Source organism: Dasypus novemcinctus, chromosome 8, assembly GCF_030445035.2.
Source record: "Dasypus novemcinctus isolate mDasNov1 chromosome 8, mDasNov1.1.hap2, whole genome shotgun sequence".
In the NCBI taxonomy this organism is placed as follows: domain Eukaryota; kingdom Metazoa; phylum Chordata; class Mammalia; order Cingulata; family Dasypodidae; genus Dasypus; species Dasypus novemcinctus.
Window position 1 is genome coordinate 83,348,915 of NC_080680.1, and position 17,259 is coordinate 83,366,173.

A 17,259-nucleotide genomic window follows, 5' to 3' on the forward strand; every position below is an offset into this window, starting at 1 on the left:
CTGGCTGCTCTCTGTGTCCATTTGCTGTGTGCTCTCTGTGTCTGCTCATCTTCTCCAGGAGGTCCTGGGAACTGAATGTGGGACCTCCCCTGTGGTAGGCAGGAGCTCAATCACTTGAGCCACATCCGCTTCCCTGGAGTATGTTTTAAAATCAAAGTAGCTTCCACTGATTGCTCTGGGCTTTGCATTGGGGAGGAACCTGGAGGCTCAGCATGGTGAGGAACTGGACCCAAGTCCATGCAACTGTTGAGTAGCAGGATGGGGCTCTTGATCTGCTTGGAGCCAGGAGGACTAGACATGGCACAGGGGGAAAGCCCAGGCTTCCAGCCAAATAGCTGCAAATGTTTGAAACCTCCTTAAATTATTTCTGGAAAAAGCAGGACCTAACTACACTAAACAAGTGATCTCATTCTTGGCAGGGGTGAGACCAGTATGGTGTGCGTGTGTGTGTGTGTATGTGTGTGTGTGTGAGAGAGAGAGAGAGGGAGAGAGAGAGAGAGAGAGAGAGAAAAGAGAATGAGATAGAGAGAGAGAGAAGGAGAGGGAGAGGGAGAGAAGGAAAGAGAGACTTCTCTGGTTGCAAAGTGTTTGAGTTTCCCAGGCTGCTGAAGTAAATATCATGACATGGTTCGGCTTACACAGTGGGGACTTATTTGCTCATGGTTGTGAGGTTAGGGAAAATCCAACTCAAGGCATCATCGAGGTCATGTGTTCTTCCCAAAGACTGTGGCATCCTGGGCTGGCTGCTTGCGATCCTTGGTCCTTAGTTTATCACGTCAGGCAACTGGCCCCATCTCTTGGTCTCTCCCTTCTCTTCCAGGTTCCACTGATTTCAGTTCTGGTGTCTCCATCTCTGTATTTCTCTCACTCTGTCTAAACGTCATTCTTTCATAAAGGGCTGCAGTAACGGGGTGAAGACCCATCCTGATTGAGGTGGGGCACACCTTAACTAAGGCAGCCCCGTCTGAAGGTCCTACTTACAGTGGCTTCGCACCCACAGGAATGGGTTAAATTTAAGAATGCGCAATACACTGGAAGAGCTTTTGCCCAAGACTTCTCCATCCTGTGAATAGAAGAAGTTAGGCAAACACCTGCCTTTTGAGTCACCACCAAGGAGAGTAAAACTTCCTAGATCGCCTTTGGCTCTAAAAACACCGCTGAGCCCTCCTGCGCCCCCTAAGCTCCAGCAGTGGCCTCACTCTTGCCTGGGCTAAGCTCTTCTCTCTTCTACTTGACATTCACGGGGCTCGCGGGTAAGCAGGACACGGGCTTCCTCCCGGTGGCGCAAGGGCGAGGGTGGCCTGGGAAGAGAATTGGGTCCCTCGGCGAATCCATCAACTAGCGGCAAAGAAAAAAAGACGGCCCCTCCTGGTCGTTTCCGGGGCTCACTCCTAGCGCAGGGCAGCGGCTCGCAGTGTGCGTCCCGCGGAGAGGCTCTGAAAATCGGCAACGGGCTACCTCAACTTGGAAATCCATAGGCAGGCATGACTCCAGAGAGTCCTTTTCTAAGGAAAATTCCTTTTGCTACCACACATAAGGGTTTTCTTTTCTACAGAAACAGTCAGTTCCCTGGTCTCCCTTCCTTGTATAGATCAAAGCAAAAGAAGTCCATGCTTCCCTCCCGGGGCGGGGGGGCACCAAGAAGAGGAGTCCTGTGACTCGCGGTGTAGGGACCCCGCTAAGCATCATCCTCTTCCTCCCAGACTTTCGAGGACTGAAATGCACTCACTGCCTCCTCATGACTCATGGACTAAAACCTTCCCAAGTGCGAATGCTGCCTGAGTCAGACGGTCACTTTAAACGTCACCAGCTCGTCAGAGCTAAGGGACAGGGGCTGCACTGCCTCCACACTTCGCCTATCTGGCACCCTCTGTAATCAGTCTCCACCTCTCTTTTCCTCTCTTTCCCTTAACAGTTTTACTGAGATATAAGTCACATACCAATCTATTCACCCAATTAAACTGTGCAATTCAATGGTTTTTTAATATAGTCTCAGAATTGTGCAACTAGCGTTGCAGGCAATTTTAGAACATTTCCATCACCCCAAAAGAAATCCTGTACCCTTTAGCTATCACTCCCCCATCCAAGCCCCACCCCAGTCCTAAGCAACCACTAATCTACTTTTTTTCTTCTTCTTTATTTTCTTTTAAATGTTACATTAAAAAAAATATGAGGTCCCCATATGCCCCTCACCCCACTCCTCCCACGTCAACAACCTCTTCCATCGTCGTGGCACATTCACTGCACCTGGTGAACACATTTTGGAGCACTGCTGCACCACATGAACAGTGGTCTACATTGTATAATCTGTTTTCTTTCTCTGTAGATTGCCCTAGTCTCACCGTTCATATAAATGGAATGATACAATATGTGGTCTTTTGTGCCTGGCCTCTTGGACTTGGCATTGTGTTTTCCAGTGTGTTCCAGCACTTACTCCTTTCACACCTCTCTTTAGGGTGGTGGGCAGGCCAAGCTGTGGCTCCACAGGGTGGGGAAAAGGCTGCAGAGACACCAAGTCCAGGCAAAAGGTGAACATGGTTTTGTTTCCAGCCTGGACTTGGTTCATTTCTGAGATATTAATTTTCTTCTTCCCTAGGTAGTTGGGGATTAGAAACCAACTCCTCCTTCCTTTAACTTCTTGCTTCCCTGGTGCACGTTGTCTTCCTACTCATTTGCTGGGTTTCCACCCAGGCCACCATCCTCACCTTCTTGCCTAAGGACATCTGCTGTATTTGCAGGTGTTTCAGATGTCCTATAGCCAGCTATAGTTCATGCTGGCCATGGAGGGGATCAAAAGCTCCTTGTAGATGTTTGTGCATATTTGAGGCCCTTCTGTGGGGTTCTATTTGAATTCTAAACTTTTCTTGGCAATTTTGGATGAAGAAATGTTTTGACATCCTTTGACATGCCAGTGCTGTGACTATTTAAACTGAACCAGGTGGACTTGGACTTTTAATAACCAAAAGTGACCAGAAAACCATGTGATCTGCTCAAATGTCATTATGGGGCAAAAAGAAGAGATTTGACAGAATTTGTTTGACGACAAGTGATTGGTGGAAAAAAATTATTTATTGGGTACCACTGATTTCAGACTATTCAATAAACTGTTTATATACTTATGTTTATGATGTGGAAATCCCAGATGAACTAGTTCTCAATCAGTAGTATATTAAAAGAACAATGCCTTATAACAAGTTGGTTTTATTATTTGGGGAATGTAAAGATGGCTCAGTATTAGTAAATGCATTAATGGAATTTATCACAGCAACAGGTCAAAAGGAAAATCTTTGGCAGTAGTTGGGGAAGCTGTTCATACAAAGCCTTTTTATTACTCTAGGACAAGTGCCAAGCAGAAGCTAATAGGACAAGGTGACGTCTGACCAGGATGGCTTTGATAGACTTATCCTCCAAGAAGCCTCTTGGTCTAGGGTGGTGACCAGTGTGCTTTGTGTGACTGAAACGCCATGTTGCATCATTCTGTGGCAACAGAGGAAGTTCAGCCACGGGTGGATGATTTCTTGAGCGTGGTAGGGAGTCCCAAAGTTCAAGGTGACAAGACTTGTATTTGAGAAACTCTTAGGGATCCATCTGTCATTCTCAATGAGACTTATTAAGGCACTTCAAAGGCCAGGGAAGGGAAATTGCTAAACACCGGAGCAGCAAAAAACTAGTCCAATGAAGGAGAGGCTGATGATTCACAGGGTGTCGGGACAAACATTGGATGTAGGGTCTAGACATCTCAAGACCATCTGTGATGGGTTTGGTTCTTCAAGACAGGTCCCAATTTTAGAAGTTCCATGGAGATATAATTTACTCAAAAGAAAAGTCACCGATTTTAAGTGTACAATCCAATAAGTTTTTGAGAGATGTTTTCACTATGCAATTGTCACCACAATCAATACATAAAATTTTCCATCACCCCCAAAAGTGTCCTTGTGCCTGTTCATAGTCAATTCCCTTCACACACACATGGGCAGCCACTGATCTGCTTTTTCTTACTCTGGTTGTGCCTCCTGCAGGCCTCAGGAGTTCTTTCTCAGTTCATCCTTGGCGTTCTACCTGAAAATTCTTGCTGTCTCGGCCTTCCTGAACAGTGATCCCAGTCCCTGAACTGAGTGGGTCTGCCGGCCGGATTTGGGACAGTGCCGGGGCCGGGAACCTCCCTCCAGGCAGTCAGCTGGGCGGCTGTGGGGCCTCATCTCTGGTTTTCCCTCTCTCAGGGACCACAGACCTGCATCCCCTCTGTAAGAGATGTCTTACACAATTAAAAAAAATCATTTCTCCCCACCCCCTCATTGTTTGCACTTGCTTTCTTCATTGTCTTTGTTTCTTTAGGAGGCACTGGGAACTCTGGTATGGGAGGGAGGTGCCTAATTGCTTGAGCCACCCTCTGTTCCCTGCTTTGTGTCTTTCATTGTGTATTTTTTTTCTTCTTGTGTCTCTCTCTCTTTTTTTAAAAGATTTAATTAATTAATTAATCCCCCTTCCCCCCCTTGTCTGTTCTCTGTATCCATTTGCTGTGTGTTCTTCTGTGTCTGCTTGTATTCTCATTAGGCAGCTCAGGGAACCGATCCTGGGTCCTTCCTGAGTGGGAGAGAGGTGATTACTCTTTTGCGCCACCTCAGCTCCCTATTCTGCTATGTCTTCTTGTTTCTCTCCTCTGTGTCTTTTGTTGTGTCACCTTGCTGTGCCAGCTCTCCATGTCAGCTGGCACTCCTGCGTGGGGTGGCATTCCAGTGCTAAGCGGCACTCCCATGCGGGGTGCATTCCTGTGCTGAGCGGCACTCCCATGCGGGGGTGGCATTCCTGTGCTGAGCGGCACTCCCATGCGGGGTGGCATTCCTGTGCTGGGTGGTACTCCCACGCAGGGTGGCATTCCAGCACAGCCTGGCACTCCACGTGGGCCAGCTTGCTGCTCAGGCCAGCTTGCCTTCACCAGGAGGCCCCTGGGTATCGAACCCTGGACCTCCTATATGGTAGATGGGAGCCCAACTGATTGAGCCATATCCGTTTCCCTTCTTGTGTCTCTTGTTGCGTCATCTTGTTGTATCACTTGCCATACGGGCCCGTCTCACCAGTTCGCTGTCTTCTTTAGGAAGCACCGGGAACCGAGGAGGCACTTTCACCACTCTTTCCAGACTGTTTTTCATCATCCTAAACCAAAACTCATACTCATTTAACAATTACTCCCATTCCCTACTCCTGCTACCCCCTGTAACCACTATTCTGCTTTCCGTCTTTCTGAATTTGCTGGCTCTAAGTATTCATATTAGAGAATTCACCCAAGATTTGTCCATTTTTTGTAAATGATAGAAACTGATGTTTATTTTCCGGCACTCTCATTTCCACTTCTTGTGGAAGCCTGTGGCAGGACATCTCAGGACCCCTCGGTGGTGGTTCCCACCCACTGAGTGGCCTGAGCAGGGGGAGCTGCAGACCAGTCCTTCATTTGCAGGCTGAGCCCGGGGGGGCACCTGCAGGCTTCAGGCCAGTCTGCGACCTCGGGCTGCGCGGGCAGGGAATTCGGGAGCAGGGGCGGGCCAGTCACCCTGAGACCCCGCCTCGGTCACGGCCTTCTCAGCAGCGGCCTGCTCTTCTTTTTCAATCTCTTCGGGATCCCTGTAGTAGAGGTCAGGCAGGGGACCTCCCCAGGTGCTCACGGGAGGTGGGGCCACGCATGCGCAGGACTTCCCAGGCCAGCCTCCACCTCGTCAGACCCGCCGAGGGAGCTCCCTTGTTGTGGCGCGGGATGGCGATGTCCACGTACCGCCAAGGACAGTCTGTGTTAGGCAGGGGCCATGGTGGGCAGGTTGACATAGGACGCCGCTGTGAGCGGCTGGTGATCAGCCCTGGGATCGGTCACCACCAGGAGACGTGGCTCCCGGAAGGCTGCCTGGACCTGGGTGGTGAAGGTTCCAGGAGCGAAGCGCCTGGCAAAGGGTGTGGCTCCAGTGGTGGCGGCAAGCTTCAGCACGGCCCGCTGGCAGTATTCCTGGAGGATATGACACCGACATCAGCAGGGTTTTCAATGGCGACAATGGCATTAGCCACCGGCAGAAGCTTCTCCGGGGTCCTCTTCAGGTTTATGATGTAGATGCCATCACTTTTCCTTTTGTAGATGTACTGTTCCATTTGGAAGTCAAGGTTGGTGCCGCCTAAGTGGGTTCCTGCTGCAAGGAATTTGAGAACATCCTCCTTCTTCGTCTGCAGGACATCAAGGGCTCCGGACATTGTTTAAGTTTCCCTTAAGTTACGACGGGAACCCAGGTCAACGCCGTATGGACCCCTCTTTGGGTAGCGTGGAAAGCAATATTTGTCCTTTTATGTCTGGCTTAACTCAGGCAATCTGATGTCTTTTTTTTTTTTGATGGTGAATATCATTCTTTTTAAAATTTTTTATTGTATTTTTTTGAAGATACATTGATCACAAAAAAACGTTACATTAAAAAATTTAAGGGCGGCGGACTTGGCCCAGTGGTTAGGGCGTTCGTCTACCACATGGGAGGTCCACGGTTCAAACCCCAGGCCTCCTTGACCCGTGTGGAGCTGAGGAGTGCCCTGCCACGCAGGGGTGTCCCCCCTGTAGGGGAGCCCCACACGAAAGGAGTACGCCCCGTAAGGAGAGCCGCCCAGTGCGAAAGAAAGTGCAGCCTGCCCAGGAATGGTGCCGCACACATGGAGAGCTGACACAGCAAGATGACGCAATGAAAAGAGACACAGATTCCTGTGCCGCTGACAACAACAGAAGCGGACAAAGAACACACAGCAAATAGACACAGAGAACAGGGGAGAGGAATAAATATATAAATAAATCTTACAAAAAAAATTTAAGAGGTTCCCATAAACCCCACATGTCCCCCCCAACTCCTCCCACAATAAACAAGGATAATATGATGTCTTTAAGGCTCATCCATGTGGTGGGATGTACCAACACTTCACTTTTATTTACTGTTGAGTGATATTCCATTGTATGGATATACTACATTTTATTTATCCATTCATTTGTTGATGGATACTTGGGCTATGACAGATGCCTTTTTTTTAAAGGAGGTACCAGGAATTACACCCAGGACCTTGTACTTGTGAAGCAGGTGCTTAGCCACTGAGCCACACCTGCTCCGCTGCAGATGCCTTTTTAATAATTCATGTTGAAATAATTTCAAACTGAGTGAATAGTTGCAACACCAGTAGTACAATGAACTCCATTGTTGCCAACTCTGCCAACAGTGTCCCATTTTTTCTTTCTGGTCCAGGATCCAATCCAGGGTGACACGTTGCACTTGGTTGTCACGTCTCTTTAGTCTCCTTCAGTCTGAAACAGTTCCTTGGTCTTTCCTGGTCTTTGCTGCCCTCGGCAGCTTTAAAGGTCACAGGACTTTCCTTCTATAGCAGGTTGCTCAATCTGGGTCTGCCCGACGTTTTCACATGTCCAAATTCAGACCATGCTCTCTCGGCAGGAATTATACCAGTGCACTCCTCAGTGCACCACATCAGATAGCACGCGGTGTCCGCCTGCGGCACTGCCAGGTATTTCATTTTAGCCTCCTGGGTGAGTCGTATGCCCACTTTCTCCACCGTCCAGGCACTGGTTCCCTCTTTGTAACTGATCAGTATTTTGTGGGAATGTGCTCCAAGACCATGTCAGTATTGACACAGTCCAAATGATAACACTATAACAACAGCTATCATTTGGCAAGCACTTATTATGTGCCAGGTGCTGAGCCAAGCACTTTACATATCTTAATTTAATTCTCAAACCCTGTGAGTTAGGTACCATTATTATTCCCTTTTATGGATGAGAAAATTGACCTATCTGTGATGACAGATTTGGAGCAGGAGGTATTAGATGACCCCTAGTCAATGTTCTTGAGTACTAACACTTTTTCCCCTTCCATTTAGTAAAAAAAAAAAAAAAAAAAAAAGTAAAAGCACTAGCCAAGGAAGAGTTAAAAGCACCAAACAGAAGTGATCTGAAATTTCCCCCTGTAGCTGAAATGATTCTGTGGCAACTAACGAACCAGAGTTTCCATTATGCTTTAGTAGATAATACACCTTAAAATCTGCAGCCATTTAAAAATCAGGTCATACCAAGGAAACGAGAGAGCCTGCAACTGCAAGCAAGAGAGGCCCATCCATAGGCTATATGGGAGCATCAAAACCCCCTCCCGTTAGAGGTGGAGTAGACATCACCATCCCAGAATTCTCAGGGTTGGGGAATGAACTGTGGACGAGAGTAGACTTAACTGGTATTCTACTATAGACATTGTGATTCTAGCAATGGAAGAAATTACAACACTGATGTGGAGGCAGTGGCCACTGGAAGCTCTGGGGGCAAGGAAAGGGAAAAAGAGGTATAATACAGGGGCTCTTTTGGGACTTGGGAATTGTCCTGAATGATGTTGCAACAACAGATATAGGCCATTTTATATCTTCCCATAACATGCAGGATTGTGCAGGAGAGAGTGTAAACGACAGTATGAACTATGGTCCATGCTCAGTGGCAATGCCCCAGGATGCGTTTATCAATTGCAATGAATGTGCCACACTAATGAAGGATGTTGTTTATGTAGAAGGGTATGGGAAGTGTGGGGAGTGGGGCATATGGGAATCCCTATATTTTCTGTGTAACATTTATGTAATCTAAGTGTCTTTTAAAAAATAAAAAATATATAATTTAAAAAAATCAGGTCAAAGGTATTTACTTAGAACCACCAAAATTGTCAAAATTAAAACTTATCAAATACCATTATTTCTAACCGTGAAGTAGTTTGTGAAAGGAAAATGAAAGGGAATGATGAAAATGAAAAGTAATGACTAAAATGTCAACCTGGTCAAAGCTATCTGGAAATTTGTCAGTGCAGGGACTAACCCCAAAGAGACTTAGAAAATGATCTCTGTGTGTAAAGGAAAAAACAAACCACCGGCATTACTAAAATATGGGAATTGATGGAACAATTTTTAATACTGGTCAAAAATTACGGGAAAATATTTTCAAATGCCCTGGAGAAAGGGATCATCATTTTCTCATGTATTAATTATAAATTAAACACTGTCTATCAATTTTAGTTTCAATTCTTAATGAGTATTTTTATCTGAGTTCATTTTTATTAAATCTCCCTTGGGAGAAGAATGGTAGATTTAGAGGTATTTTACTAGGGCCCATTTATTATGGGCAATTTGCTATGGCCATAAATTTTGCAGTTGAATGCCAACAGTGAGGAGAGAATACAGCCTAGAGTGGACTGAGGCTGAGAAATAAGGTAGAGTTAAAGGTGGGACTTGCTCAGAAAACAAACAGGCTTTATATTTTGATACAGCTCAAAATGACCCAGGTAAAAAGTACCACATTAAAATGTCCTTTAAGGCGGCGGACTTGGCCCAGTGATTAGGGCGTCCGCTGCCACATGGGAGGTCCGCGGTTCAAACCCTGGGCCTTCTTGACCCGTGTAGAGCTGGCCCATGCGCAGTGCTGATGCGCGCAAGGAGTGCCCTGCCACGCAGGGGTGTCCCCCGCGTAGGGGAGCCCCACGCGCAAGGAGTGTGCCCCATAAGGAGAGTTGCCCAGCGCGAAGGAAGGTGCAGCCTGCCCAGGAATTGCGCCGTCCACACAGAGAGCTGACACAAGATGACACAACAAAAAAGAAACACAGATTCCCGTGCCGCTGACAACAACACAAGTGGACAAAGAAGATGCAGCAAAGAGACACAGAGAACAGACAACCAGGATGGGGGGGGGGGGAAGGGGAAGAGGAGAGAAATAAATAGATAAATAAATCTTTAAAAAAAAAAGTCCTTTAAGAAATAAAAGGCAGGGAAACGGACTTGGCCCAGTGGTTAGGGCCTCCGTCTACCACATGGGAGGCCCGCGGTTCAAGCCCCAGGCCTCCTTGCTCCGTGTGCAGCTGGCCCATGTGCAGTGCTGATGAGCGCAAGGAGTGCCCTGCCACGCAGGGGTGTCCCCCGCGTAGGGGAGCCCCACGCGCAAGGAGTACGCCCCATAAGGAGAGCCGCCCAGCGTGAAAGAAAGTGCAGCCTGCCCAGGAATGGCGCCGCCCACACTTCCCGTGCTGCTGACGACAACAGAAGCGGACAAAGAAATAAGACGCAGCAAATAGACACAGAGAACAGACAACCAGGGGAGGAGGGGGGGAATTAAATAAAATAAATAAATCTTAAAAAAAAAAAAAAAGAAAAGGCAAAGAAAAAGCAAAGAAAAACAAAACAAAATGTTCTTTGAACAAAAATAGCTAGACCAAAATGGACTGCATCATTCAAACTCATATCATAACTCTTGCCCCAGATCAAAGGAATTGGGCATTCACAGGTGTAATATGCAGGGTTTTAGCTCTTTCTGAAGGTCCAAAAGTCCATGGGTTTGAATCAAGTTGTGAGGTCAGCATGCTGAACAAAGCTACCGAGGTAGTGAGTGACCCTAGCGGACTACCCAGCTTGCAGTTCCCATTGAAGTTTGGTGTTCTCCACTCATCACATAGGGAGGGACTCTACTTAAGTGATAAATTGTGTGTGTGTGTAATAAATGGAGATAAACAAAATTTTAATGACATGTTCAAAAGGCAGTTAACTAGTTGTAGTGCGTATTGGAAACATCAATTTGTTTGGGGAAACGTGATTCCAGAAATCTGGAGCCTACACATCTGAGCTCATTGTTTTGGTAGTTCAGGAATGTTTTGGTAGCAATGGCTAATTTCCCTTTCTTCTATAACAGTGTGGCAGCAATGGCTAATTTCCCGTTCTTCTATAACAGGGGTTCTCAACCAGGGGATCCGTGGAAAGATTTCAGGGAGGTCCCTGAGCTGAATCGAACATTTAAAAAAACATTATTGGGGAGCGGACGTGGCTCAAGCAGTTGGGCACCCTCATCCCTCATGGGACGTCCTGGGTTCAGTTCCTCGTGCCTCCTAAAGAAGACAAGCAAGACAGTGAGCTGATGTGAAGGGCTGGTGCAGCAAGATGATGCAATGAGATGTCGCAACGAGAAGACACAAAGAGGAGACACAATGAGAGACACAATAAGCAGGCAGCAGATATGGCTCAAGTGATTGGGTACTTCCCGCCCACATGGGAGATCCCTAGTTTGGTTCCCAGTGCCTCCTAAAAGAAGATGAGCAGCCAGAGAGAGCACACAACGAACAGACACAGAAAGCAGACAGCGAGTGCAAACAATGAGGGTGATGGGAAGAAATAAATAATAAATAAATAAATCTTTTTATAAAAAACCATTATTACGGGGACATGTTGGTACAGGTATGGTATATGTATTAAATAACGCACAGTGTAGTGTGGACTTAGTAAGGGGTCCATGGTTTTCCCCTGACTGGCAAAGGGGTCTGTGGGGAAAAAAAAGTTAAGAACCCCTGTTCTAAAGTAACAGAGGGTTGAGTTTTTTCTGAGTACGTAGTTTCTAAGAAGAAAGACTGCATTTCCCAGCCTTTCTTGCAACTGGTTATGGCTATTAATAAGTTCTGTCCAACAGGATGTGGAGGTAAGTGATGAGCGCAGCTTGGGGGTTGTACCCTTAAAAAGCACAAGATGCTCTCTCCAGCCCCTTCCCCCTGGCTAGAATGTGGGCATGAAATGAGGCATCTTGGACCACGTGCACAAGGAAACTCCCAGGGATTGCAGAGCAACAGAGAGAAGCAGCCTGGGCCCCGGGCAGTCCCACAGCCAGAGCCACCCCACCAGCCCAGACTTTTGCACATGAGAGAAGTAACCTTCTCTCTTGTTGAAGCCACTGTGCCTGCACCTGGACCTATGTCCTAACTGACACGGTAGGTAGGGCAAGGATCCACTGTAATTGTTTCCATGCTTATCTTCCTCACTAGGCTGTGAGCTCCTCAAGAGGATTCCTTCCCCTATTTGCCTCAGGCCCTCTGTGGCTCTTGTGAATGTTCATTGAATGAATGAATAAGGAAACCAGTGTGCTGGGACACAGGCCAGCCTGCGCTGGAAGCTGTGCTAGATGCTTCTGAAATGCTGTGGAGGGGGAGCTGTCTCCCAGTTGGAATTCGTATCTTTGGGAGTTGCATTCAGATGCTTGCCACAGAAAACCCGACTGACTTAACCAAATAGGGAGGCGTTTTCCTCAGGTCCTGTAATGCAATCCAATATGAGCTGTGTCCCCCAAGGAGGCATGGTGAAGTCCTAATGCCTGAACCGCAGTACGTCGCCTCATTTGGAAGTAGAGTGCTTGCAGACATACTTAAGTAAAGAGGAGGTCGTCCTGGAGTAGAGTTGGCCCTGATCCAGCACCACTGGGGGTCCTTCCAAGAGAGACACAGAGACAGAGACCAAGGGGAGAAGGCCCGGGAAGGCAGAGGCCGAGACTGGGAGACGCAGCTCCCAGCCTTGAGGCGAGGACTGCTGGGCCTCCAGAAGCCCCTGGAAGCAGGAGAGCGTTCTTCCCCTGGGCTTCTGCGGGAGCAGGCCCTGCAGGCACCTGGATTTCAGACTTCCAGCCTCCAGAACCAAGAGGGAATCCTATCTGTTGTTTGGACTCTGCGATGGAAGCCCCAGGAAGCCCAGACACTGGGCGAGGGCCGGGCGGGTGGTTTCTGATTTGGGTTTGAGGGCTCAGGGGCATCCAAGCTAAAGCGTCTGCCACTCACATGGCCTCTTCCTCGTGGTCACGAGATGGCGGCCACACTCCCACGGTCATGTCCATAAATTCAGGGAAGAGGAAGGAGGAGGCAGGAAAGTCAAAGCGGTAAAGGGGAAAGCCAGGTGTGCCGCCCGCTCCTGCAGGGCTCGGGCTGCTCCTGACGCTGGCAGAGCCCAGGACAGGTGGACTCAGGAGGCCCAGCAACCATATGCTTCTACATTTAAAGGTAATCATTCAAGGTAACAGGCAAGCAACATATGTTCGTCTTCCTACCTTGACAAATGTACGTTCAAAATGACAAAATAAAAAATCTACGTACGGTTATAATTTTTAGAGGCTGGAAATCAGCAAAACACCAAAGACAGATGAATTTGTTGAATTTAATTATGACAATATTTGTGGGTATTCTGTTGATGAGCTGGCAAAGCCTGAATGAGTAATAAAATCAAGGCATACATAATTCATACATTATTGTATATTTATTCCATAAGTTTATTTTTCTTGCTTTCATTTCAGCAAAATTCAATAGTTTATGTTTCATCAAGATTTTCACATAATTTCTATTCAATTGACATTAAGGATCTAAAGCAGGGGTTGGCAAACTACAGCCTATGGGCCAGCTGCCTGTTTTGGTAAATAATGTTTTACTGGAACATAGCCATGATCATTATTTTACTTATTGTCCAAGGCTGTTTTCCTCACTACAAGCAGAGTTGAGCAGTTGTGATAGAGATTGCATGACCTGCAAGCCTAAAATATTTACCATGTGACCTTAAAGAAAAATTTGCCAAACCTGATCTAGAGAAGTATGAAAATAAAATGTGATTGTAGTGAAATTGTACAGAATTTGAATATATTTTCAGCAAAATGTACGTTGAAGTGAGCGTAAAAATGTAAGAACTAAAATTATTTTTCATTTACTTTTTCTAGAGAAGTTATTTTCTTCTAAAGAATTCATAATCAGCTAATAAATTAAAAGGTAAAACACATATTATAATTCATGGATATCAAAATTATTTAAATAAATCTAAATTCTATTTAATTAAAAAATTAAATATTATTAAGTATTTCTATGAAAATAAAACTTTATATTCTTCTATTCAACATCCATGTAATTTTGCTGATGTAAATAAATAGTTCATATTGTATTACATGCATATTCTGTCTAGGCTGACATATATACATATTCGAGAGTAATATGAATTGTCGAAATTTTGATGTGTTCTTCAGGCACCATATACAGCTATTGTGAATAGCCTATTAGTAGTGAAGATCTCCAGAACACTGGATGGGAGCTTGAGGAGGAGCAAGAAAATGAATGCTTGGCACAACTGAAAAATGATTCTTTGTTGCATAAGAATATTACATTCATCTCTCTGCCTGGGAGGAATGTAACAAGGTTGGCTTTTCTCTTACCTCAGCTCTTGCATTCAAATCTTTCCTCTCCTCTGATGCAAAGTTCATCTCCAATGTCATCAGGAACACAAGCACAAGACTTTCAGACTCAACATGTTTTAAGAATACAAACGAGAGAGGTTGAAGTGCATTTCCCTGGACCTGAGTGACAAGATGGATGTGTGGGGTGTGGGTTGTGCTGTGTCAGAGTTGGGTACTGATCCCCAATAGAGAGACATTCGAGCGTTAAGAAATAGTCGAGTGTGTGTTTCTGCTATTCAAGGCCCTCTAAAGCACGGAGCCCAGCGCCGGGTCTGAGGACGGTATTAATCAGGCTTTCCCTGATTAACCCGTGTGGCTTCAGCTTCCATCTCCTTGGCCACAACTGGATCTTGTGGCCACCGGTAGCTGCAGTAGAGCCTGGGCACGCAGGAAGAAGGGGGATGATGATCCAGTCGGCCACCCGTGGGCTCCACCATGCCTTGTCCCCTCCTCCTGCTCTCTCTCCCTTGACCCTCGACCTGTGCAGGTCCTTCCTGCCGTGCCTTCACCTGGAGCTGAGAGCCTCCCACGCCATGCCTCTCCCGGCCAGCGCTGCTGTGCTGTGGTGAGAGAGGCTGAGAGTGGGAAGCTCTAGGGGGCTTCCCTGGGCTCCTCCAGGCCAGGCCTCCAGGAGCACATCAGGGTCCTGGTCCAGTTGTTGTCACAGAGCTAACTGGCCTGAGCAGAGTGGGGGGCCAGGGGGCCTCCTCCCTGCTGCCCCTTCCCCCGGCTCGCCAAGCACTGCCAACTGCTTGGAGGCTGGTGTCCTCTGAAGAGCCGCAGGGCTCGCTGCATTGCTAGGTAGCAGAGAGTGGCGTCTTTCTGCGAGCCGAGAGGGCCCCACCGGAGCCCGCACTGATCACAGCCGTCCAGCGCTGGCTGCCCCCTAGCTCCCCCTCCCATCCTGGACCCGCTGCCTTTCAAAGCTAATGTAATAAATGGGAGGAGATTTTTTCGGAGTTGACTCAAGACAGGAGAGTAGAGAGATATTCTTTTTACCTAATCAGTTCCTGGAACTATGCCAGCAAGAAATGGCCTTTTGTGGGCCAGGAAGTCTGACAGTTTTTTAGACACTTGCTTGGGCCAGACCACAGTGACCTCACCCTTTGCCTTCAGGACTTGGCGTAAATGATGACTGGACAGCTCGGCCTGGAGGCTGGGATGCAGGATGAGGCGGGAACTCTGGGGGAAGAAGCCTGGCTCAAGGAGCCTGGAACTGGGGGAGAGAAGGGGAGGATTGTGGGCTGGGGGCCAAGGCAGGAGCCTCTCCCTTGGGTGAGGGGACTCGGGGTCCCTCAAAGGTCTGGGGGTCCACGGGGCCCTGCCTACGAGCTCCCTACTCCATGGACTTTGACAGGTCGGATTTTTGCTTGACCTACAGTGAAGGACCGGACAGACTTGGGTTCTCTGTGTATGTTTGTGAAATGAGTAGGGTTGGGGTGGCAGAAGCAGAGGAAGCCTCTGCTTTCCCTGTGGCCTTCCCGCTGCGTCTCACACAAAAAGAAGCTAAAGAGTCTTGCCGCTTCTGTAGAAAACTTGTGTGGCGTGTGTGTGTCACTCTGTGTGCATCTGCATGAGTGTATGTGTGCCTACACGCACATAAGTGCATGTGTGTGCATATGGCTAACACAACCGTGACAAATGTCGTAACGGGTGGGGACTCACACTATCCCTTTAGCCCAAGAGTTCACCTGTGCTTGGGCGTCTGTGAATCCCCTGCGATTATGTGCCCAAATTTTGCATGTCTATTTTTCTGGGAGCAAAGCCCCACTTTCCTCAGTTTCTCCAAGGCCCCAGGTGGTTAAGGAAGATGAGAGGCAGAATATGCCCCACCCCCCACATACGAATCCCCAGAACTGTGCCTACTCCTGTGAATGGCAAAGGAGATTTCAGCTGTAATCAGTTAACCTTGAGATGGGAGATTATCCTGGATTATCCCAGTATCTCCTAATGTAATCACAAGTGTCCTGATAAGTGGGAGAGGGAGGCGGGAGAGGGTCAGCGTGGCGAGAAGGGAGGAAGACATTGTTGGCTGCGAAGATGGAGGAAGGGGCTGTGAGCCGAGGCAGGTGAGGGGCCTCAAGAAAAGACAAGAAAATGGATTCTCCCCATTTGGATTTTGCCTCCAGAAAGGAGTACAGCCCTGCTTTGAACCCCGTGGGACCCATTTCAGACCTCCAGAACCGTGAGATAATAAAGTCGTGTTGTTCTAAGCCATTGGTCTGTGGTCATTTGTCAGGGCAGTGGGAGGAAACTGACACAAGGACCACTGACTTATTCCTTCATTCTTGCATTGGGCAAAGAAAGGGCCCGGCGCTGAGCTGGCTCCTTCCCGCGCACCACCTCCCTTCGTCCTCACTGAGACCCCAGCAGGGCGGAATCGCTCTTCTCTTCTGCCAGCTGAGGAAACGGAGGCTAAGCTGGAGGCAGTGGCTTGCTTGGCTCATTCAGGCATTTAATGGGAGAGGTCTGTGATGTGCCTAGGATGGGGCAAGCGTTGGATTTGCAAAGAGGCCATAAGGGCAGTGGGACGGGCTGGGCTGGGAGTGGGGAGACCCGGGTCTTAGCCGAGGTGCCACGTAACTTGCTGCATGACTTCACGCAAGTCACCTTCCCTCTCTGGGCCTCAGTTTCCCCATCTTTAAAGTGAGTGAATTGTAGAGCTCTTTCAGCTCTGATGCTCACAGACCCTGAGACAAGGAATGCATTAAAAAATTCAAGTGGTCTATCAAGACTCCTGGAACAACAGAGAAGAAAGGCAACGCTGCCCTCCCTACCCTTCACCCCTGCTTCCCTGCTTCCCTGCTTCCCTGCCAGATCTTATTGCCCTGGGGCCAGTAGAGCTGGAAGGAGGCCCAGATGTGTCAGTGATTGCTGAGATGAGGAGCAAGTCGAGTAATTAGGTAGGATGTGAAATTAGAAGTGTGAGAGGGTACAGGGGAAGGGAAGACCCCTGGGGAGAACTCATCTCCCACCTCCCCATCTCTGAGATGCCAACTCGGAGAGCTCTAGCCGTGCAGTTTTGATGGTGATGTTGGTTTTCACTGGCAGAGCCGTAGGAACCCATGAAGTGACCCCCATTCCCTTCGCACACCTGCTCTGAGTGATTTGAGTCCAGACGAAGGGCCTGGGCTTAGAGTCAGGAGGTCCAGATCCACCAGCCCGTCCAGTCCTCTCGGTCCCTGTCTGGACTGGAGTTTCCT

The 17,259-nt window shown here is 48.0% G+C and overlaps 1 protein-coding gene and 1 pseudogene across 1 annotated transcript in view; one reads left to right on the top strand and one right to left on the bottom strand.

The window, feature by feature from the left end:
* Nucleotides 1-17,259, top strand: part of ALDH1B1 (aldehyde dehydrogenase 1 family member B1) — a 316,919-nt gene that overhangs the window by 96,789 nt on the left and 202,871 nt on the right. The gene's annotated exons all lie outside the window — the stretch shown is intronic.
* LOC101443485 (small ribosomal subunit protein uS2 pseudogene) lies at nt 5,378-6,231 on the bottom strand (annotated as a pseudogene).